The sequence below is a fragment of the Neoarius graeffei genome, chromosome 4 (assembly GCF_027579695.1).
Source record: "Neoarius graeffei isolate fNeoGra1 chromosome 4, fNeoGra1.pri, whole genome shotgun sequence".
Lineage (NCBI taxonomy): Eukaryota > Metazoa > Chordata > Actinopteri > Siluriformes > Ariidae > Neoarius > Neoarius graeffei.
The window spans coordinates 106,477,524-106,498,996 of record NC_083572.1 but is presented as its reverse complement, the minus strand read 5'-3'; positions in this window follow the sequence as shown (position 1 = coordinate 106,498,996).

Here is a 21,473-nt window from a genome sequence, read left to right as displayed (position 1 = left end):
TTGCAAATTATGCATAATTGTTCTGAATAAGACCAACAGCATTGCATTAGATTCTCTTCACCTGTTAAATTAAACCAGTCAGACCTGCAACAAAACAAACATTTATTAAAACTTATGACAGTTGACAAGGCGTACTGTATGTCAGCTTTCAGAACGTGAGGCAACTTTCCTTTTTCTGAACAACAACGAAAACAAGAGCTTGAGATAGATAGCTACTTAGAACAAACTCACATTAACAAGAAGGACGAAGTTAACTTGAGTATTTCAGGATAACATTTTCACATCGGTGGCGGCACGGTGGTGTAGTGGTTAGCGCTGTCGCCTCACAGCAAGAAGGTCCTGGGTTCGAGCCCCGGGGCCGGCGAGGGCCTTTCTGTGTGGAGTTTGCATGTTGTCCGCGTGGGTTTCCTCCGGGTGCTCCGGTTTCCCCCACAGTCCAAAGACATGCAAGTTAGGTTAACTGGGGACTCTAAATTGAGCGTAGGTGTGAATGTGAGTGTGAATGGTTGTCTGTGTCTATGTGTCAGCCCTGTGATGACCTGGCGACTTGTCCAGGGTGTACCCTGCCTCTCGCCCGTAGTCAGCTGGGATAGGCTCCAGCTTGCCTGTGACCCTGTAGAAGGATAAAGCGGCTAGAGATAATGAGATGAGATGAGATTTTCACATCGGTAAACATGTCAGTTACAACAAAGTCGAACATTGTTACAACTGACTGTATTCTCTGCTTAAAGCTATACATCCTTTCAATTTCATAAAATCGGTGAAATTTAGTTCCCTCTGAAATGTGGTCATTGTGATATCTGTTTATTTCTGTAATATCTCACAAACTATCAGGCCGTTCTGTGGCTGGGAAGTTATTTAATTTGAGGGGATTAAAGCAAATAATGTGCATGAAATCGCTCGCTTCGCGCAGTCAAGCAGACAGAGGAAGTCCGTGTGCACATGCGCAGGTTTACCTTTGAGCGTGCACTGACAGTTCCATCATTCTGTCACTAAACAAACAGCTGATCACACCGAGGTGCTCGCTGAACGCCGATATTTATTAGTTTGGTCCTGCGTTTCCTTTCCTTCATATATAACACACTGTAATATCTTTTCTTCTCACTTTCCATTACTATCGTTGGTCTTTCACGTTTCATTTGCACACTCATGTCCTCCATTTTTTTCTCCTGTTTCAAATGTGTATCCCACAATGCCTTTGCTCGAACGGGGAAAGCCCACTATGTGATGTGATGCATGACATAGTATCTTGAATTGGGTCATGGTGAAGCAGGAAAAAATAGCTGAGAATTTACGGCCATGTGGCTCTAAATTCATTAATTGTTCTATTTAAAAAAAAACTAATAAAATTGGAAGTCTGTGATTTGAATTCAGTAGCTTTCAGTCACTAAACAAAAATAATTGGGTGTCAGGAAAATTCTTTCTATGACCTACACTTGGAAAATCTGAAAGGCAGTCTACCTTTAACTGTGATATATATAAAATACAGTCAGAACACATCATGCCTGTAATTTTATGGTATATTACTGTACTGAAAAATGCTGTCAGCTACTGTAAATATTCTGGACCCATAATGCATTTCGATAAACAGTTAAACTTTGTAAAATGACAGAACAAGAAATTACTGTAATTTTTTACTGTAGAAATTAGAGCAATTTGCTACAGTGCAATATTACATACATTATCATCCTTAACCCTGAGAACCCAACTCTCCAAATTCACATCCCAATTCTTAGTAGACTTGCTCATGAAGTCTTCATCACAGTGAGGTGAGTCACATATCATCTGAAATGGTACAACTTACTCTTTCCAATGATGCTAGCTGCTTATCTGTATGACAGAGTACAGGTGAGAAAAATGATTTCTGTCTCCACACCTATTACTCTTATTTGAATTACTCATGAACTTGTCATTTCATAGACATCAAAAACCTATCACAAGAAAGAGTGGAACTAGAGTTTTGTAATGATTCTAATCACATTTGCACATACCAAAGTAATTATATGATGAGTCAGAGCAAACATCTGGAAAATAATATCTTTACCAATTTCTTCACCCATTTTCACACTCCTGATTCTTGGGTAAATAAGTCACGAAGTCACGATCCCTTCACAACATCCCACATGTCAAATTAAACACCAGAACGTGTCCTTTCTGGTGATACTAAGTGTTTCTCTGTGTGACAAAGAGTTATTGAGTAATCCAGTTTTGAAATCATAGCAAATAAAACAATGACCTTTATTTCTGTTAGGCACTAAGCACATATTTTTGGAAAATGCCAAGTCATAGTTTCCCACCATCATGGTTTTACCAGATTCCAGACAATCTGCTTGATGCAATTATGAAAAGACATCTCTACTGCCAAGATTTGATTGTGAAATGCATGTGAAAACATAATTTCATAAGACATGGGGATGGAGAAGCCATGGCCTAATGGTTAGAAAAGCAGCATTGGGACCAAAAGGTCACCGGTTTGATACCCTGGACCAGTAGGAATGGCTGAAGTACCCTTGCTCAAGGCACCTAACCCCCAACTGCTCCCCAGGCTGTTCTGGGTATGTTGTATTTCACTCTGGATAAGAGCATCTGCTAAATGCCTGTAATGTAAGACACAATCTCCCCCCTTTGATATAAAGGTCCATCCATTTCCCATAACTGCTTATCCTGTGCAGGGTCGCAGGCAAGCTGGAGCCTATCCCAGCTGACTATGGGCAAGAGGCAGGGTACACCCTGGACAAGTCACCAGATCATTGCAGGGCTAACACATAGAGACAAACAAACATTCACACTCACATCTACAGTCAATTTAGAGCCACCAATTAATCTAACCTACATGTCTTTGGACTGTGGGAGAAACTGGAGCACCCAGAGGAAACCCACGCAGACACGAGGAAAACATGGAAACTCCACACAGAAAGGCTCCCATTGACCACTGGGCTCAAACCCAGAACCTTCTTGATGTGAGGCAACAGTGCTAACCACTTTACCACCGTGCCACCTGATATAAAGGTTAACATAAAAAATGTGCAAGTACCGTATTGTCCTATCAAATGAAGATCTTGAGAGCATGGACTGTTCTGAAAAAAAAAAAGCGCAACTAGATATAACATGTATGGCTAGACCTTATAATGACCAAGCAAAGAGCTTAAATATAAAGGAGGTGAAATTATCCTGAAAATAGCCCAGGGTTCATAGGGTTAAAGGTTCTTCAGCTTGTCCACCTGGGAGAACCATTAAAACCTCTGTTTCTTTTATCTTTTTGTATTTCATGCACTTATAGTATACACTCTTCAAAAATGTAGAACCTTTCAAGGTTCTTTGGTTGTCTCTACAGAGTCTCTATAAGTAAAGATTCCAAGTAGAACCCTTTTAAGAAATCTAACAAATCCTTATCCGTTGTCATCACTGCTGAACCTGATCCGGGCTTGAGGCGAACTGCATTTGGTTGATTTGGCCAGAATTGCAGCAGTAGGGTGGCCAGTTCCTTTGTGCACATTCACACCTCTGGGCAATTTAGAGTAGCTTGTTAACTTAACCTGCATGTCTTTGGACTGTGGGCAAAACTGGAGGATCCAGAGGAAACCCATGCCAACTCCACACAGAAAGGCCCTCACTGGTCACTGGGCTCGATCCCAGAACCTTCTTGCTTTGAGGCAACAGCGCTAACCACTACACCACCATCATCATCTCGCTTCGCTCCAGTAGGTGCATAAGGCTTTCACATTTGTTTTCCACTCCTCCCTGTCTTTTGCTGCCTCTTTAGCTGTGATCCAGCTTTTCCATCCAGCCTTGTTCCTCTCCTTCACTACAGTTCTCCACATTGTCTTTGGTCTTCCTCTCGCTCTGTGCCCTTCAGGTGCCCATTCCAAAGCTGTCATGCAGTCACTTTCCCTATCACCTCTGAGGATGTGACCAATCCAATTCCATCTCGTATGGCATATTTCACTACTGATGTTCTCGATACCCACTAGTTCTTCCACCTTCTTATTAGAGACCTTTTCCCACCATCTTATCCTAAGTATCCATCTAAGACATCTGTGTTGGAAACTGTTCAGCTTCTTTTAATCTCCCTTAGTAATTTTCCATGTTTCACAGCCATACAACAGCACAGGTTGAACCAGTGTACTAAACAGCCAAATCTTGGTTCTCCTCCCTATTCCTCTTGTTGCCCACACTACCCTTAACCTCTGAAAGGTGACGCGAGCCTTCTGTAACCAGTTGCTGATGTCTTTATTTCCTCCTCCTTCCTTGTCTACCATAGCTCCTACGTAAGTACACAAACACATCAACATCTTCAACTTTCTTGCCATTCAATATTATTCTTTCTTCGCTTCTAGCATGCTCAGTCTTCAATGTCTTGCACGTTTTGGCATTAAGTTTTAGGCCAGCTCTGGCTGCTTCCTCTATCAAACTGTACATTTTCTCACTCAGGTCATTAAACTTGGATGACAATAGAGCAATATTGTCTGCAAAATCAAGATCTTCCAACACTGTTCAGAAGTTCCACTGTATTTCTCTTCTCCTACCAGCTGTTGTTCTTCTCATAACCATGAGAAGGTCTCATGACCATTAAAAATAAAAATCCAGACATAACACATCCCTGCTTAACTCCAGTTGTTGATCTCGAACCAATCAGATATCTCACCCCCATCGATCACTACACATTCAAAACCCTTGTAGATTCCTTTTACCACCCTCATAATCTTACTTTGTATTCCATAACTTGCCATGATGTTCCATAAACTTTCTCTGTTTACAGAATCGAATGCTTTTTCAAAGTCAATAAAGTGGACGTACATACTACACCACCATGTCACCCTTTAATTATCCAATTAACCCTTAATGAACCCTTTTTCTCACAGTGTACAAAGTACCAAGAAGTACTTTACCATTTTAATTTCTGAATTTAGGGGAAGCCGTGGCCTGGTGGTTAGAGAAGCAGCTTTGTGACCAAAACGTCACTGGTTTGATTCCCTAGACCAGGAGGACTGGTTGAAGTGCCCTTGAGCAAGGCACCTAACTCTCAACTGCTCTGGCAAGAGTGGTGGTGTACCTTGTATCTGATTAGCCAAAGACAATTTGATGGTGTGATCATTATTTTGGGCAGTGCCCGGCTAAAACTAAACTTAATTCCAGACACTTTGGTTTAGAGTTTGTACCACACACTTACTCCAAATAATACACTCTTACTACAAGGGTTCTTCAAGGGTTCATTGAATAATCAAGGGTTCTCAGCCTCATTAAAGGGTTATACTCTACTCAGAATGCTTTCTCATAGCAACGCACTTTGATGTAAAGTTCTATGCAGAACCTTTCACTGAAACAGGATTTTACATCTTCTTCCTGTAGTTAAAGCACTTTTAGGATACAATGTTTTAAGATTGGGGTGGCATGGTGGTGTAGTGGTTAGCACTGTTGCCTCACAGCAAGAAGGTCCTGGGTTTGAGCCCAGTGGCCGACAGGGGCCTTTCTGTGTGGAGTTTGCATGTTCTCCCCGTGTCCGCGTGGGTTTCCTTCGGGTGCTCCGGTTTCCCCCACAGTCCAAAAACATGCAGGTTAGGCTAATTGGTGGTTCTAAATTGACTATGAGTGTGAATGGTTGTTTGTCTCTATGTGTCAGTCCTGAGATGACCTGGCGACTTGTTCAGGGTGTAACCTGCCTCTCACCCATAGTCAGCTGGGATAGGCTCCAGCTTGCCCTGTGACCCTGTACAAGATAAGTGGCTACAGATAATGGATGGATGGATGGATGGATGGATGTTTTAAGGTTTGATATAGAACCCGACCCTACAATGAAGCACTTTCTTATTTGAATGGGTTCCACAAAGAGCCATTTTTGATGCTTAATGGAAAATCCTTTTGTATCCACTTTAATAGGAACTTGTTCTTGATTCTAAGATTCCCGTTCTTGGTGGCAAGAGTGGACCCCAATGTGTTCTTCTGTTTTCTGTTGCATGCTGAGATGCTTTTCTGCTCACCGCGGTTGTAAAGAGTGATTATATGAGTTATTATATCCTACCTGGCAAAAAAGCTCAAACCAATCTGTGGTGGGTTTCCCAAAAGCCTCTTAGGCTACGTTTACATTACGTCGAATCAGCGGATCATCAGATTAACGTTCTTAAAACGATTCGCGTTGACACTAAAACCGTTAGCCGTGCACACAGCAACACCAATACACGGATACGCTCGGCTCTGCAGGCATCCTGCGCTCCAAATCACTCCGCCCTGAACAGCGAGTGCCCTCTGGAGGGTGCGCACTCCGGCCCTGCGCAGCTCACAGAGCGCGCGAGTGAAGTGCACAAGCCACGATTCGGGACTGAGCCGCTGTGTGTGAGATCCCAGCGCATATCACTTAGTACTTGCAAGTGGAAGGATGGCAAGCCTAAAGACCATCATAACTACACAATGGGCAGTATTTGCATCAGTATTTGCAGTATTTTCATACTTTTATACTCTTTAATGAAAGGTGATACAAGGCGGAAGTCCGCGCCGTTTTTCAGCAGTCGCGTCACATGACCAACGCCAGCGAATCAGGAAGGTGGATGTCACAGTGACGTTGTCCAATGAGGACGCCAGCTAGAGCTCAGCACAGCGTATTCGCGTATTCTCAATGTTTACACAGCACCGGACCAGATACGATCTAGATTGAATACGTGGACGCTGGCGGATTCCCGTTTCCCGGCTTTTCCAGGTGGTTTAATGTAAACGGACAGTGTATCCGCGAAGAAAACGAGACAGATACGGTCTAATGTAAACGTAGCCTTAGTGCTAAGAGCAGCTTAACTAGGAGAGAGAGAGAGAGAGAGTGTTCATTGTGCTGCTCACTCTACCATTTAACCATGATCTTTGTGCTATGATGCTTTTGGGAAACTTGTCACTGTCCATTTTCCTCTGAGCTCTCATATCAACAAGGTGTTTGTTTCCACCCACAGAACTGTCGCTCACTCACTCACTGTTTTTTGTTTTTCGCACCATCCCGTGTAAACTCTAGAGACTGTTGTGTGTGAAAACCCCAGGAGATCAGGAGTTTCTGAAATACTCAAACCAGTCCATCTGGCTCAAACCAACGTCCATGCCACAGTGAAAGAAAATCACACTTCACTGTGAGCTCACAATTTTTCCCATTCTGATTTTTGAACATTGTGAACATTAACTGAAGCTCTTGATTTGCATCTGCATGATTTGATGCATTGTACCACTGTAAAGGGATTGGCTGATTAGAGAACTGCATCAAACAAAACAGTAGGTGGATGGATGGATGGATGGATGGATGGATGGATGGGTGTTCCTAATAAAGTGGCCGGTGAGTGTAGGTCTATATGATGAATGCATAGTTAATGGTTGTTAGTTTTCCAAAACTCTTTGTTGCAGGGTTCTATTGAGGTATTTCACTCACATGACCAAGTCATGTGAGGCTGCCATTTTGGACGGCACGGCTCGAATCAGTTTGAATGCGAGGAAGGCGACAAACGAAAAACATAAAAGAAAAAGGAGCGAGATGCAGAAAACACCTTCACTATCCAGCGACGTAGGGCATTTACAGGGCGAGCAGAGGGAGAGGTATTTGCAAAAATTGAGGTTAGCAGGCTTAGAGAACGACGTTTACCTGCTTCCACCAGGATTGTTCACTGACGTACGGAAGTACACGAAGCCCTCGTCTTTACCTGACTTCGGCCCACATGATCTGTATACCTATGTCGTTAAAAACCCATCACCATACACAGGTATTGATCTGAAAGCATATAAGAGTTTGGATACGTACAAATATTTTGTGTCAGGCTGGGTAACATGCCTACATCAGCGGGTCGTCCCTGGAGCCGGTGGTCGCCATCTTATTACAGCTAAGGTTTGTTCACATTTTCATTTACTTTCGGTCCTCAGGATAAACAAAATGTTATTAAATGTCATTGAAATAACTTCTTAGTCTGTTGAGACATGGCCCATTATAAATTTGCTGTTACCAGGCAATGACTAAGAACTGTATTATTAGGGTTGGTGTAGTTGTAGCAGTGTACTAGCAACTAGCTGTTAGCACTAGCTAATGTCAACAACATCATAGCTGGTATGTTACTGTAGCAATGTTTACGTTCAGTCATTTGGACGACTGTTAAAACCTTTCAGTCTCAAGTTTTTCCTTTACTGGATTTACTAGTTTACTGAGCTAGCGCGCTCGGGCAAGCTGGGAGCTAGCGCGTGCTAGCCTGCCGGCCGGCCGGCCAGCGCACGCTAGCTCAGTAAACTAGTAAATCCAGTAAAGGAAAAACTTGAGACTGAAAGGTTTTAACAGTCATCCAAATGACTGAACGTAAACATTGCTACAGTAACATACCAGCTACTGTTGTTGACATTAGCTAGCTTGACGTTCAAAATGGCGGACACCGGGGCATCACGTGACCCTGTGACGTCAGGTGAAATACCTCAATAGAGTTATCGGGTTCCCTTGGTGGGGGACCAGAAACATTTCTGTGGGTGTAGATGTAACTTACCGTATGTTCTTATGTTGCATAAAGGTTCTACAAAGGAGCCATTTCTGATAGGAAATGAAAACGTTTTGTTTTTACAGGGAACCTTTAAGAATTCCGCCAGAGGCCCAAAGAAAGAACCTTTAATGGTGCTAAATGGTGTCAGAGAGGAAAGAAGAGAACATGTGTGTATGTATAACATGCTGGAAAAAAAAAAAAACGCTCAGATGGTGGCTGTATAAAATGCTTCAGGTGCTTCAAGATAAAGCTTCAATCTGATGGAGGAGTAGTTTGTGGGTGCTATTAGATTTGGTGTAAACACAGAGACAGAAGCGAGGGTGGTGTGTGTGTGTGGTTCTGCTCAAGTGAGCCTGAAGAATGCCTGTGGAGCATGAGCTGGGAGAATGAGCCTCTTTCATCACACACACACAAAACAAAGATGCAGGTCTACTGTCTTTCCCACCATCCTGAGAAACTTCTCTCTGAACACACACACACGCAGACAGAGGCACACGCACTTGGCCACGCTTGGTTCTCTGCATAGGAGCTGAGTAATTACCGCTAATGGTTTCCATTTTAACATACTTTCCAGCATGACTTTGAAGTTTTGATTGAGTCGTGAACTCTGAGGGGAACCTGGAACTTTTTGGGGGGTTTAGAATGTGTACGTGTACATTCTTATTAACGGGACAGAAAAACAACATTCTTTAAAAAATAAAGGGGGGGGGGATTGTTCGTGGATTCATAGGCTGAAACTCTACAACGAGTGTTCAGAAATTCTAGAAAACTCTTAATTTAAGGCAAGGCAAGTTTATTTATATAGCACATTTCATACACAGTGGCAGTTCAATGTGCTTTACAGAAGTAAAAGCAAAACAGTAAGCAATAGAAAATAAAATTACATAAAATAAATGGGGAAGAAAAATAATAAGAATTAAACAATAGTAGAAATAAAATAATAAAATGAAATAAAAGTTCAATTAAAAAAACAGCAGAATAAAATAGAGTAAAAGTTAAGTAAAATTTAAAACATGCAGAGACTGTAAAAGTAAAGAGTTTAAAACATGTAGAGATGGCAATATTAATAATTTAGCAGAAAGCATCTGAGAACAGCTTGGTCTTTAGTCTAGATTTGAAGCTGCCAACAGCAGGAGCATTTTTGATGTCCTCTGGCAGTTGGTTCCATAGCTGTACTGAATAGTAGCTAAAAGCTGCTTCACCACACTTTGTTTTAACAACAGGTTTTACCAGTAAATTTTTCTGCTGCGATCTGGTAGATCTGATTGGGTTAGGCCGCTGCAACATATCAGAGAGGTAACTGGGCCCTGTACCATTTAGAGATTTGTACACCAGCAGCAATGCTTTAAAGTCAATTCTATAGCTTACTGGAAGCCAGTGAAGCATGATTATTATATTAGTATTAATTATTCATTCTTAAAGACCATCTCTACCCCAAAAATGTACCATGTACCTCAAAGTTCTACATAGAATCAGAGAGAATTTACAGAAATTGGACTGGTGGACAGTGATGTCCGTGATATCCATAATCTTGAAGCACCTCAGCTGAAAAAGAGGCTTGAAGTCCTTCACTCGATTATCAGAACCAACATCATCAGGATGAAAAAATTCCAGACAAAGCTTAAAGAAAGATCATCAGTGGAGATGATCCTCAGGAGGATCATCTTTAAAAAAAAAAACAGATTTCTGATATCACTCTTTTGTTTCGTGCTGACTGTAAATGTGGAAGAGAGACAGTGGGTAAAGATGCGTGGCGCGGCGGAGGCCGTCGGGGGCGGGACCACCTGCATAGCCCTCATTTTCCTCCTGGATTATCTGGGGTGTGTGTGCTGGCTGGTCAGGGCTCTTGCCGGTGGCAGACGCAGGGGAGAAGAGTGAGTGGCGTGGAAAGCTGAGCTGGCGTGAGATGCCATGGGGACTCTGCCACATATCGTATCCTCACCACGCTGCCCCCTTTTTACAGCAGCTTTGGTTCCACGCTGCGCGGCTGCCAACCCGTCTTTCATGGGCCGACTGCCTGGGCTGTCTCTGCGAGGTGGGTGCTCTGTCTCATTCAAGAAAGAGCACAAAGATTTGGCACAAAGACTCAAAGAGGCTCCACTCACCCCCTCCTGTCCCACGCCAAGCTAGGCACAGCTTTCCCACCAGCAGTCAAGAATGTATGAGTATATACTGACGTGAGTGAGTTAGCCGACGTCTCCCCCGCGTCCTCCCCTTGTTCAGACAGGCTACATTCCAACACTTCAGGATCTGAAAACTGAGAAAGCTCCTCGAGCTGCTCTTTAGGTCGGACTGATGAGTGTGAGCTACAGCTTTGACACCTTAGTGAGCGATGAATATTAAAAATAGCCAATTTTATGACGTTTAATACACAGCATGGACTCCCTGCTTATATTAGTATATTTATTTATAGATGTACACTGTACGTACATACAGTAGGTTACTGATATGTGTACATCACATGGAAAAGTTTGACTGTGGTCCAATTTTTAACCTTTCAAGCTTTTTTTTTCAGTGCAAATAATCTCATTTTGACATAAATGTCATTTTATTCAACATTCATTATTTAATTCAATAAAAAAAACTTTCAAAATTATTTATTCAAATACAGTAGAAAGTAATTTGTGGAAACAGTTTAATAATAATAATAATAATAATAATAATAATAATAATAATAATAATAACTAGATAGAGACTGTGACTAAAGTCACACTGATTTGCGCTAGCTGTTACAAACTGGGACGTCTGGTCACTGTACCCTATAGATCTGAAATGGTAAGAGATAGAGAATGATGCTTAGTGAGGAAAAAATCTCATTTTTCATGGATCATTCCGGTTTAGTGATCCAGATCAGCATCAAAAGTCATAGCAACATAATTCAGCCCAGAGGTTTAATTCATGTGAAATTTGGTGATGATTGGTTGAAAACTGAGGGAGAAATTGTGTCCTAAAAACACTAGGATAATAATAATAATAATAATAATAATAATAATAATAATAATAATAATAATAACTCATTTTGTTGGAGGCTGTATGAAGATTATTATTATTATTATTATTATTATTACTTTCTTACGATTTGAATACTAATCTTCATTTTGATTAATTTGCTTTTATAATTTTAATACATATAAACACTAATATGCATATTTTTATTGATGTAAATTTGTTATTTGTTCATCTTATGATTATTTTCATTGTTAGAGCATTGAGACTCTGTGAAATTCTTTGAAATTTATTATTATTATTATTATTATTATTATTATTATTATTATTATACATCCCCAGCCGACAGGTGATGAGTTTATGCCATCATGTGTTACCAGTCATCTGTCTGGTGGGAGTCATCCACATTTCATGGAAATAGCTTCTTCTCTTTCAGTTCTTCACTGATTTTTATTCTTTTTGGCAGGAAGGTAGCTCTGCCTGGTGTGCATATGGCTTCTACCCAAATTTGCATAATTGCAATTAATAATGAAGATATGGAGTAATTAATCAATCCCTAATGAGCAGTTTCCATACAAATCGCTTCTTCTCCCTCAATTCTTCACTGATTTTAATTCTTTCTGGCATGAAGGTAGGGGGACCTAGGGTGCATAGAATTTCTACCCAGATTTGCTTAATTACAATTATTAATGAAGTTATGGACTATCCATCCATTATCTGTAGCTGCTTATCTTGTTCTACAGGGTCGTAGGCAAGTTGGAGCCTGTCCCAGCTGACTATGGGTGAGAGGTGGGGTACACCCTGGACAAGTTGCCAGGTTATTGCAGGGCTAGTTATGGACTAATTAAGCCTTAATGCTCAACAGTAGTTCAACAAAAATCACTTCTTCTCAGTCAATTCCCTGCCATTTTGGATTCTTTCTGGTATATAGGTCGGTATTCCTACGGTGGATATAGCTTGTATATAGTGTATATAGCTTGCAACATTTATTGCAGAAGGTGTCCCACTCTAGATCATTCCTTCTGGACTACACAGGGCTGGCATGAGCTACACCCTCATTGATGGTCTCGTGTATTTTTAAAAACATCTTTTAATTCACTCCTGAAGCTCTGAAAGGACCTAAGGATGCATGTAAACTCTGTTTAGCTGATTGTGATGGATTGTTTCAAACTCTATACTCTTTCCTTTTCCCCACTTGTCTAATCATGAGATTAATGGTGTTTCCTGGTTAATTATTCTATTTGTTAAATCCTGAACCACACCTGACCTCCTGGTCTCGAGTCAATGTGTAATGATTCTATTCGGACGTTCCTTTTCACTCCTACTAACTCTGTAAAATAAATTGTCGCCCTGGTTTTTTTTTTTTTTTTTTTTTCTTGCTGATTCAGCTCATTAGAGATTAGCTGCAAACATTTTGTCCAAAGCCTGGGTTGTGCCACTTTTTTTGACGGACGAAGCACCTCCAATTCTTTTCTTGCAAGAGCATGCCAATCCATTTAGCCTGACCTTTTCAAGGTGACGGAATTGCAGAGCTTGGCATCTTTTTTTGAACCAAAGTGGATAATGAAACTGGGGGGAAAAAGCATCAGTTGGCCAACTGTTGGTTTCTTAAGATTGAGGGGTTTTTTTTTCAATGCCTGAATATTCATTGTTGGCTTGTTTTGTTTTTCGGGCTTTTGAGTTGCTTGAGAGTCAGTATGCTGGCATCCTGGTGAGCATGAGCTCCGCTGTGACTTTCTAATCATAACCTCAACGCTATGGATGTTTAGGAAGAAAGCCTGATGCTTTTGACAATCTGTCTCTCTTTGTGCTTCAGAGGAGTGCCACAAATGGGATTAAAATTGAAGATTATAGAAGGAGAAAAATGTTTATGACATCTCAGGCAACATGGAGAAATGAGATGTTAAAATGGGAAAGATGGCATGTGGGTACATACTGTAGTTCGGTTAATGCGATACATCATCCAAAATAACTCACTTTTCAGATTTACAGAGCTTCTATAACCTCTCAACTTGGTGTAAAGATAGTGAACCCTAAATCTAAAATGTCTACCAAATAAGAATCGACACAGCAGCAACACCACCACTTCACAGCTCATGCCCTCTTGAGTTTCATCCCTGGCTGTGGCAATCTAATAAATGTTTGAAGGCTTAATCAATTTGCAATGCATTTCTCAGGAGCATTTCTTGAATTCGCTTCATTTTAAAAGACAGAGCGAATCCAACGATTTCACAAAGAGAATGAGAATGAGTGAGGCAAAGGTGGGTGGGGGGGTGTAAAAAAAAAAGAAGTGTCAAATAATGGCTCAAATAAAGAGCATAAATCTTATTCATGGCACACAAAGTGGTGAGAGGCCGATTAGAAGCGAGAGACTGAGCTCTTTCTGGAGAACTCGCCTTCTCATTATCTGCACGGCTTTCTCCGGAGAACTTTGGGATTGGCTCCTTTTGTGTATCACAGCAGGTAGCAGTGGAGTGTCAGGTCAAACTGAGGGTTCCCCCCCAAACCCCCTTCCTTACCAACCAGTTCTTCATCTTCCTGCTTGGGGGTAATGAGGAACCGAGGAGAGATCCTTCAGTTTATGGATTCTCATGTCACTATTTAGTCAGGAGTAGCAGATCAGCTCTAGTGATGATGATGACTGCACTTTTTGCACATATCAGGAGATGTGTTGCTTTATTCACTCCAGTAGTGATTTGTCATCAAGGTGTTGGTTTGATCCTGGCAGGGTGGCACTATGCCGCTGTCACAGATAAAAAAAAAAAAGCTGCTGCCTGTGGTGAAACCACTGGGGCTGTTTCAGTTTTCTCGACAGCTGCATTATTTATAGTGCTGTGCCCCATTCCCTTTGATTTCTCCTCATCTTTCCGTCACAGTTAGCAAGAGCGACAGCACTGTGGGAGACTAGCTAGCCAGAGAATGAAACTTCCCACTCAGCGCCACTGCTAATCGAATAACAGCCCCAGCATGGTGCCCAGCATGAGAGCTGTCGCAGTGGGCAGCTCCGACCAGAGATTGCAGGTACCTTTCAAACCTCCTAGCAGGCGAGCTCCAGCATCCCGCTGCTGGAAATTAGTTGTCAGCTGGCCTCTCTTTCTGCTCATGTCAGGCGTGGGTCCCTGATGAGAGATTTGTTGATATGATAACTTGATTAGGCCCAAGTGTGCAGGATGGCTTGACAGAGAACCAACAGAGACCAAGGAGGTCCTGATCTCTAACTTGTACTCATGGGTCTTCTGGAGAAAGCCTATAATTTGACCTCAACAGGTTTAAGTACTCAGGGTAAACTGATGTCTTGGAAGATAAAACATGATTGGTGGAAAATGGAAAAACATGCTGCTAAAATAAAGAAACTAGTCAAGGTTAGCGAGTTTTGTTGTTGTTCTTTTTCTTCCTCTTCTTCTCTCATCCATTATAAAGCATATCACTTTCTATAGACTATTCTATGGCCACAAATTTCAGCACTACTGTACCTTGCTGAGACACAATACTTCTCTTTCTCCCCACAGGTTATATGTGGTGTGGCATTCAGGGGCCACTCAGTCAATTAAGTTCACATCTCCGTTTTGCCAAACAACAGTGTCCGGCAATATGTGTGCTCTAAAGACCAAACAGGAGCCTCCCCTTTCCAAGCCTGGCCATTGAAGCCCCCCAACAAAGGCCAGCCTCTTTCTGTCTCGATGGCTCCTCTCTTTGTTGCCTTCTTAGCCTCTATAAAGGAAAAGGGACGCTCTTGTTTGCCCAGGAGGTGGTTTAATGGCCCTGGTCAGAACAATGGAAACACATTCAACCTCGCTGAGGGGCTCATTATATGGGACTGTTCCCAAAGCTCTGGGTCCAGAGACATTCCCACTGGACCCAGTGAATGGCAGCAAGGGGACATGGGGGTAGACTCTGGGGTAGAAAGAGGCCATTGAGGTGATGGGCAGGTTCCATCTGCCCCCCATTGCCTCCTCACCTAGCCTCTCGACAGCCAGAGGCCTCTCTCAGCACAATGGGTAAATTTAGTGTGTCGGGATGGCTTAAAATGCTCACTTTAGACGGAGCCATTGAAGGAAATATCAACACTGTGCATGGGGGGATCAGTTTATTCATCCATTCCAACCCCTTTCCATTGACTAAGTTCCTTTTCCTTTCAGCTCCTTTCTCCTTTTTCACTATTCAGGACATTTCTCTCATCCACAAAACTTCAGAAATCGCTATTTTTCCCATACCTTGCAAAGGGGCGGATGACAAGAATTAAGTTAGTTCTGCCACAGCCCTCTGTTTTTGTCCACTCTTGGTTGTGGCAGGTAGCTCACAGATTGATGAAATGGACCATTAATCAAAAATGTCCCACTGACCAGATGACAACAATTAAGCACTGAAGGTGAATGTTCTACAGGCAGCGAAGGTCAACGTTATATATCTTAGACTTTTATTTAATCTCAACTCATGGAGTATTTTAGTAACACAGACTAACAGCTTTGGTCCCAAAGCTGTTTCTCTATCCATTAGGCTATGACTTCCCCTATCTTTAACCATCTTAAAAGTTCTTGAGGAACCTTTTAGTTGGATATGTTTTGGTTCTATGACATTTGATAGCTCATGTGATAGTCTGAGCCATGACTTTATAACTAGATCTAGGAGTCTCAAACTAATTTTCCTCTCCTGACACAGCATATTTTGCATATGAAAGCTCTAATTAGCTGATAAGCTGAGGTGTGTTGACCATCCATAATTCATAAAAATCGCTACTCCTCCCTGAGTTTTCACTGGATTTTGAGTCTGATTGTTTTGTTTGGAAGATCTAATCAGTCTGCACCAAAGTTACTCCCTGGATTTGTGATTTCTCATTCACGAGTTGCAAATTAAAGGGCATATTATGGACCAATTTTGGGTTTTTTTTATATGAAAGTATGTCCCTTTACACACTCATCCAGAAGGGTAATTTTGCACAAGGCCATCTATCTACAGCAGAAAAAAAATAAAATAACAAAACATATCTGGAAAAATCCCAAGGGAGTCTGGAGCCAGATTCGTGATGTCACCTGCGGAAGCGCCAGCAGGCTGCGAGAGCTTTGCACGGTTTCAGTGCACAGCCTGTGTAGACCAAGCGCTCCCATTGTCCGGTCTTTTGGAAAACGATGAGTACTAATCCCATCATGATTGGTGTTGCTACACCCTCCTACGATACATCTGTTAACCATTTTAATAATGACGTGATAACGTTGAAGAAATTTGCAGAAAACCACCAGATCATTTTCTCATAAACAAACCAGCACTGATGTAGGATTCAGGAGGAGGCATCCCACAGATAACATCACGAAAATCAGTGTTTCCCAGGAAATCCAAATGCCAAGTTTTTTCAGAGGCAGACCAATTCACCTCAAATGGTTTGATTTCAACTGAATTTTTCTGGTATTACGCAAGGTAAAAAAAATTGCAGAGAATGAAGAATGTTACAGATATTTGACCAAAGTTTAATATAAAATAGGAGAATTACATTGATCTTGCTCCTGAATTTACCCGTGATATGCACTTTAAGCCGATTAATGAACTTTCAGGAAAATCGCTACTCCTTCCTGAGTTTTCAATAGATTTTGATTCTGATTGTTTTGAAGATCAAATTGTTCTAATTGTTCCCATGAAGGACAACTTAGCTAATTACTATAAATGAGTCTGGTTTCTCATGGTACGGCCGTGTGAATTACTGCATTGCTGATGCTTTGGTTATGCCCTTCTAAAAAAGGTTCATTTAGGTATTTTTACATGTAAACTCCATCCGGACACACATTAAACATGTTCATACTAAAATATTTGTGATTTAGGTTTTAGGTTTTACTGTTAGCTCTTGAAACTAAAGTGCAAGAGCTTCTTATGTCACCCACCATTTTCAAGCAATGTTTAACATCATATTAATGAAACCCAGTGTAGAAATGGTGGAGATATTGGTGCAAACATTGGACTCAGTGTCCCAGAATACAATGCAACTTAATGATCCAGTTGGACAGAGTTACATGCTCCGTTCATGACCGAGAGGGAAAAGGGACATTTCCAATTTCCCAGTATGAAAGATTCATCAGCTTTGATTTCTCCGTGTTGTGATATTATGACATCATTTCAACATAGTGAACAGTAAGGACATGAAATAACAACATGATTTAAGGTTTGTAAGCAGTCTTTTAAGTTTCTGTTGAAGGTTATAATCTCCTAATACTTGTTGCTACTTTGACAATTGAAATGTGAATTCACTTTCTGCAAGTTTTTTTAATATTTATTTTTCACCATGTAATTTTCAGTACTATTAACAGTGAATTATTAAATTACTAGCTTTTGTAGATAGCGATGGAAGACGCTTGATGCTTTTGAGTATTGGTTTTATTCCTGAATTCAGACAGCAGAGTTGACATTAACATGAACGCTCTAATGTTGAATGTTCCGAGTTGGAAAACGCCCAGGTATCATGAAAGTAGCATTACATTCGGCAGAGACTTGGCTCGGCTCGTTAGTGACTTACAGGATGACAGGCGTTGAATATATTACCGTATGAAGCTTTGGAAGCTGATCTGTTTGAGCAGAGTGTACAGATGATGAGGTGGGAAAGCTGGACAGAGTAAAGGAATAAAGCGCCACTGCATCACTCTCTTAAAGCTAAGATCTCACGTAGCTGGAATCACTTCATGGTAGGCACCGGTAGACGATTTTGAGCCTTTGGGGGTCAACAATACACATTCTGGGCCCTTCTGTCAGAATACATGAGAGCCAGGGAGCTACCTTGACAACCGGCAGGGCGTGGCTTCCATCCCTGGAAAGTTTGGTCATGTTGAAAATTGCTGTGGGTCAAGCGGCATATGAATCCATCTGTCACAACCGTAAGCATCCTTGAGGCATACATGATGCTTACGTGGGCTACCGAGGGTTACTGTAGCATTCCATCACAACCACTGAGCTCGAAATGCTCACAGAAGAACATTCTGCAGAAAGTGAAACGTTTGCCAAGGGGGCATGGCTTATTTCATCTTGCTGTGGCTATGCCATACTACAGTCATGAAAAGTGAAAATACTGCCGTCCAGGGCCGGCTCTAGGTCTTTGGCTGCCCTAGGCGAGATTGAGTTTTGGCGCCCCCCCCCAAGAAAAAAAAACCCTCTAATAACATCTAAATAACACTTTAATCTAATCACTCTATTCTATTACTATTAAACAATGTACGGTGCATGGACAATAAACAAGAAGTCATTTTTATCTTTTTCATTATTGTTATTATTGTTATCATTATTAACATAAAGTGTCACAAAGTAAAATGACCACACAAATTCAATACATATCTCCATATAATGGGCAAAAACTCTTCCGCACCCTGTTCAAAGTGTAGTGCATGGACAATAAACAAGAAATTATTTTAGTTTCTTTTTTGCTATTAAAAGTTGTCATCTCTGAAGAATTAACAAATTAAATGAATAAAAATTTCTACAATTCTAAATTGTGCAAACTTAAGCACCCTGTTAGGACATCAATGGGCTGTATTTTCAAACAAAAGTGCTATTATGGGTACTTTGTTATTGAAGTCTATTGCTGTTTGCATCTAGTTAGCTAGGCAGACATTGATTCAGGTGTCTAAAATATTAATTTGCCACTATAATGGTTGATATGAGAGATTAGATCAGACTTACCTCTATACTTGGCTCTATTTGTTTCTTCCTGTAGCCTTCATTTGCGCCCTTGCGCACCCGAGAGTTTGGATTTCTTCATTTAAGCACTTGTAGTCTGGGCTACTTTTTGCAGTGGATAGCCATTCTCATTCCCCGATGAACACCGCTCCCCCCGCCCCCCTTATAACCTATCATTGTGCATTTTTAGTAGGCATAAGGAAATCACCGACCACTACTGCGTAGGCTGCACTTGTTTTTCAACCTTTTTGAGCCAGGACGCACTTTTTTCAATGAAAAAATCTCAAGGCACATCACCAATAGAAAATGTTGACTGAAACTAAAACGCTGTTGCCAATATTTACAATATACAGTCATTCTATAATTTTCCACGGTACACTTGGTGATCTCTCACGGCACACTAGTGTTCCGCGATACTAGAGTTCAGCAGCACAGTGGTTGAAAACACTGTACACCACTTATGCACTTGGTAACATCTCCATTCAATAACTTCACCCTCCTTTTTGGTGGGGTTTTGGTCGCCCTTGGCGCCCCTGGGCACACTTTGCGCTCTAGGCAATTGCCTAGGTCGCCTATAGCAATCGCCGGCTATGATTACATGGCCAAAACAGAGAATAGCCGCAGATGCGCACTTGCGCGCCCGAAGACACACTATAGACAGGGCGAACCACTGTTGAGTGCTTATTGTTTCATGATTAACAATCACCACCCCACCCCACCCCGCTTTTTTTGACAAATCGCACCCTGACTACATGCTTTGCTGTACAAATAAATTAGGCTAAGAAATTATAATGCTGACTCGTTTTCAGAATAGTGGAAGTCATAATTTTTCTCCCCCCGTTTATGCCCCCCTGGATGGACGCAGCGCCCTTAGCATTTGCCTATATTGCCTATGCCACGGGCCGGCTCTGCTGCCGTCATTGCTGTAAGGCCATATGTCGTGATACATCACTGCCTCCATTGGTTTTACCGGCATCTTCCATTGTGGCTACCATGGCTTCATTTACATACAACCCCGAGTCCAAAAAAGTTGGGACAAAATACAAATTGTAAAAAAAAAACGGAATGCAATGATGTGGAAGTTTCAAAATTCCATATTTTATTCAGAATAGAACATAGATGACATTCAAATGTTTAAACTGAGAAAATGTATCATTTAAAGAGAAAAATGAGGTTATTTTAAATTTCATGACAACAACACATCTCAAAAAAGTTGGGACAAGGCCATGTTTACCACTGTGAGACATCCCCTTTTCTCTTTACAACAGTCTGTAAACGTCTGGGGACTGAGGAGACAAGTTGCTCAAGTTTAGGGATAGGAATGTTAACCCATTCTTGTCTAATGTAGGATTCTAGTTGCTCAACTGTCTTAGGTCTTTTTTGTCGTATCTTCCATTTTATGATGCGCCAAATGTTTTCTATGGGTGAAAGATCTGGACTGCAGGCTGGCCAGTTCAGTACCCGGGCCCTTCTTCTACACAGCCATGATGCTGTAATTGATGCAGTATGTGGTTTGGCATTGTCATGTTGGAAAATGCAAGGTCTTCCCTGAAAGAGACGTCGTCTGGATGGGAGCATACGGTATGTTGCTCTAGAACCTGGATATACCTTTCAGCATTGATGGTGTCTTTCCAGATGTGTAAGCTGCCCATGCCACATGCACTAATGCAACCCCATACCATCAGAGATGCAGGCTTCTGAACTGAGCGCTGATAACAACTTGGGTCGTCCTTCTCCTCTTTAGTTCGAATGACACGGCGTCCCTGATTTCCATAAAGAACTTCAAATTTTGATTCGTCTGACCACAGAACAGTTTTCCACTTTGCCACAGTCCATTTTAAATGAGCCTTGGCCCAGAGAAGACGTCTGCGCTTCTGGATCATGGTTAGATACGACTTCTTCTTTGAACTATAGAGTTTTAGCTGGCAACGGCGGATGGCACGGTGAATTGTGTTCACAGATAATGTTCTCTGGAAATATTCCTGAGCCCATTTTGTGATTTCCAGTACAGAAGCATGCCTGTATGTGATGCAGTGCCGTCTAAGGGCCCGAAGATCACGGGCACCCAGTATGGTTTTCCGGCCTTGACCCTTACGCACAGAGATTCTTCCAGATTCTCTGACTCTTTTGATGATATTATGCACTGTAGATGATGATATGTTCAAACTCTTTGCAATTTTACACTGTCAAACTCCTTTCTGATATTGCTCCACTATTTGTCGGTGCAGAATTAGGGGGATTGGTGATCCTCTTCCCATCTTTACTTCTGAGAGCCGCTGCCACTCCAAGATGCTCTTTTTATACCCAGTCATGTTAATGACCTATTGCCAATTGACCTAATGAGTTGCAATTTGGTCCTCCAGCTGTTCCTTTTTTGTACCTTTAACTTTTCCAGCC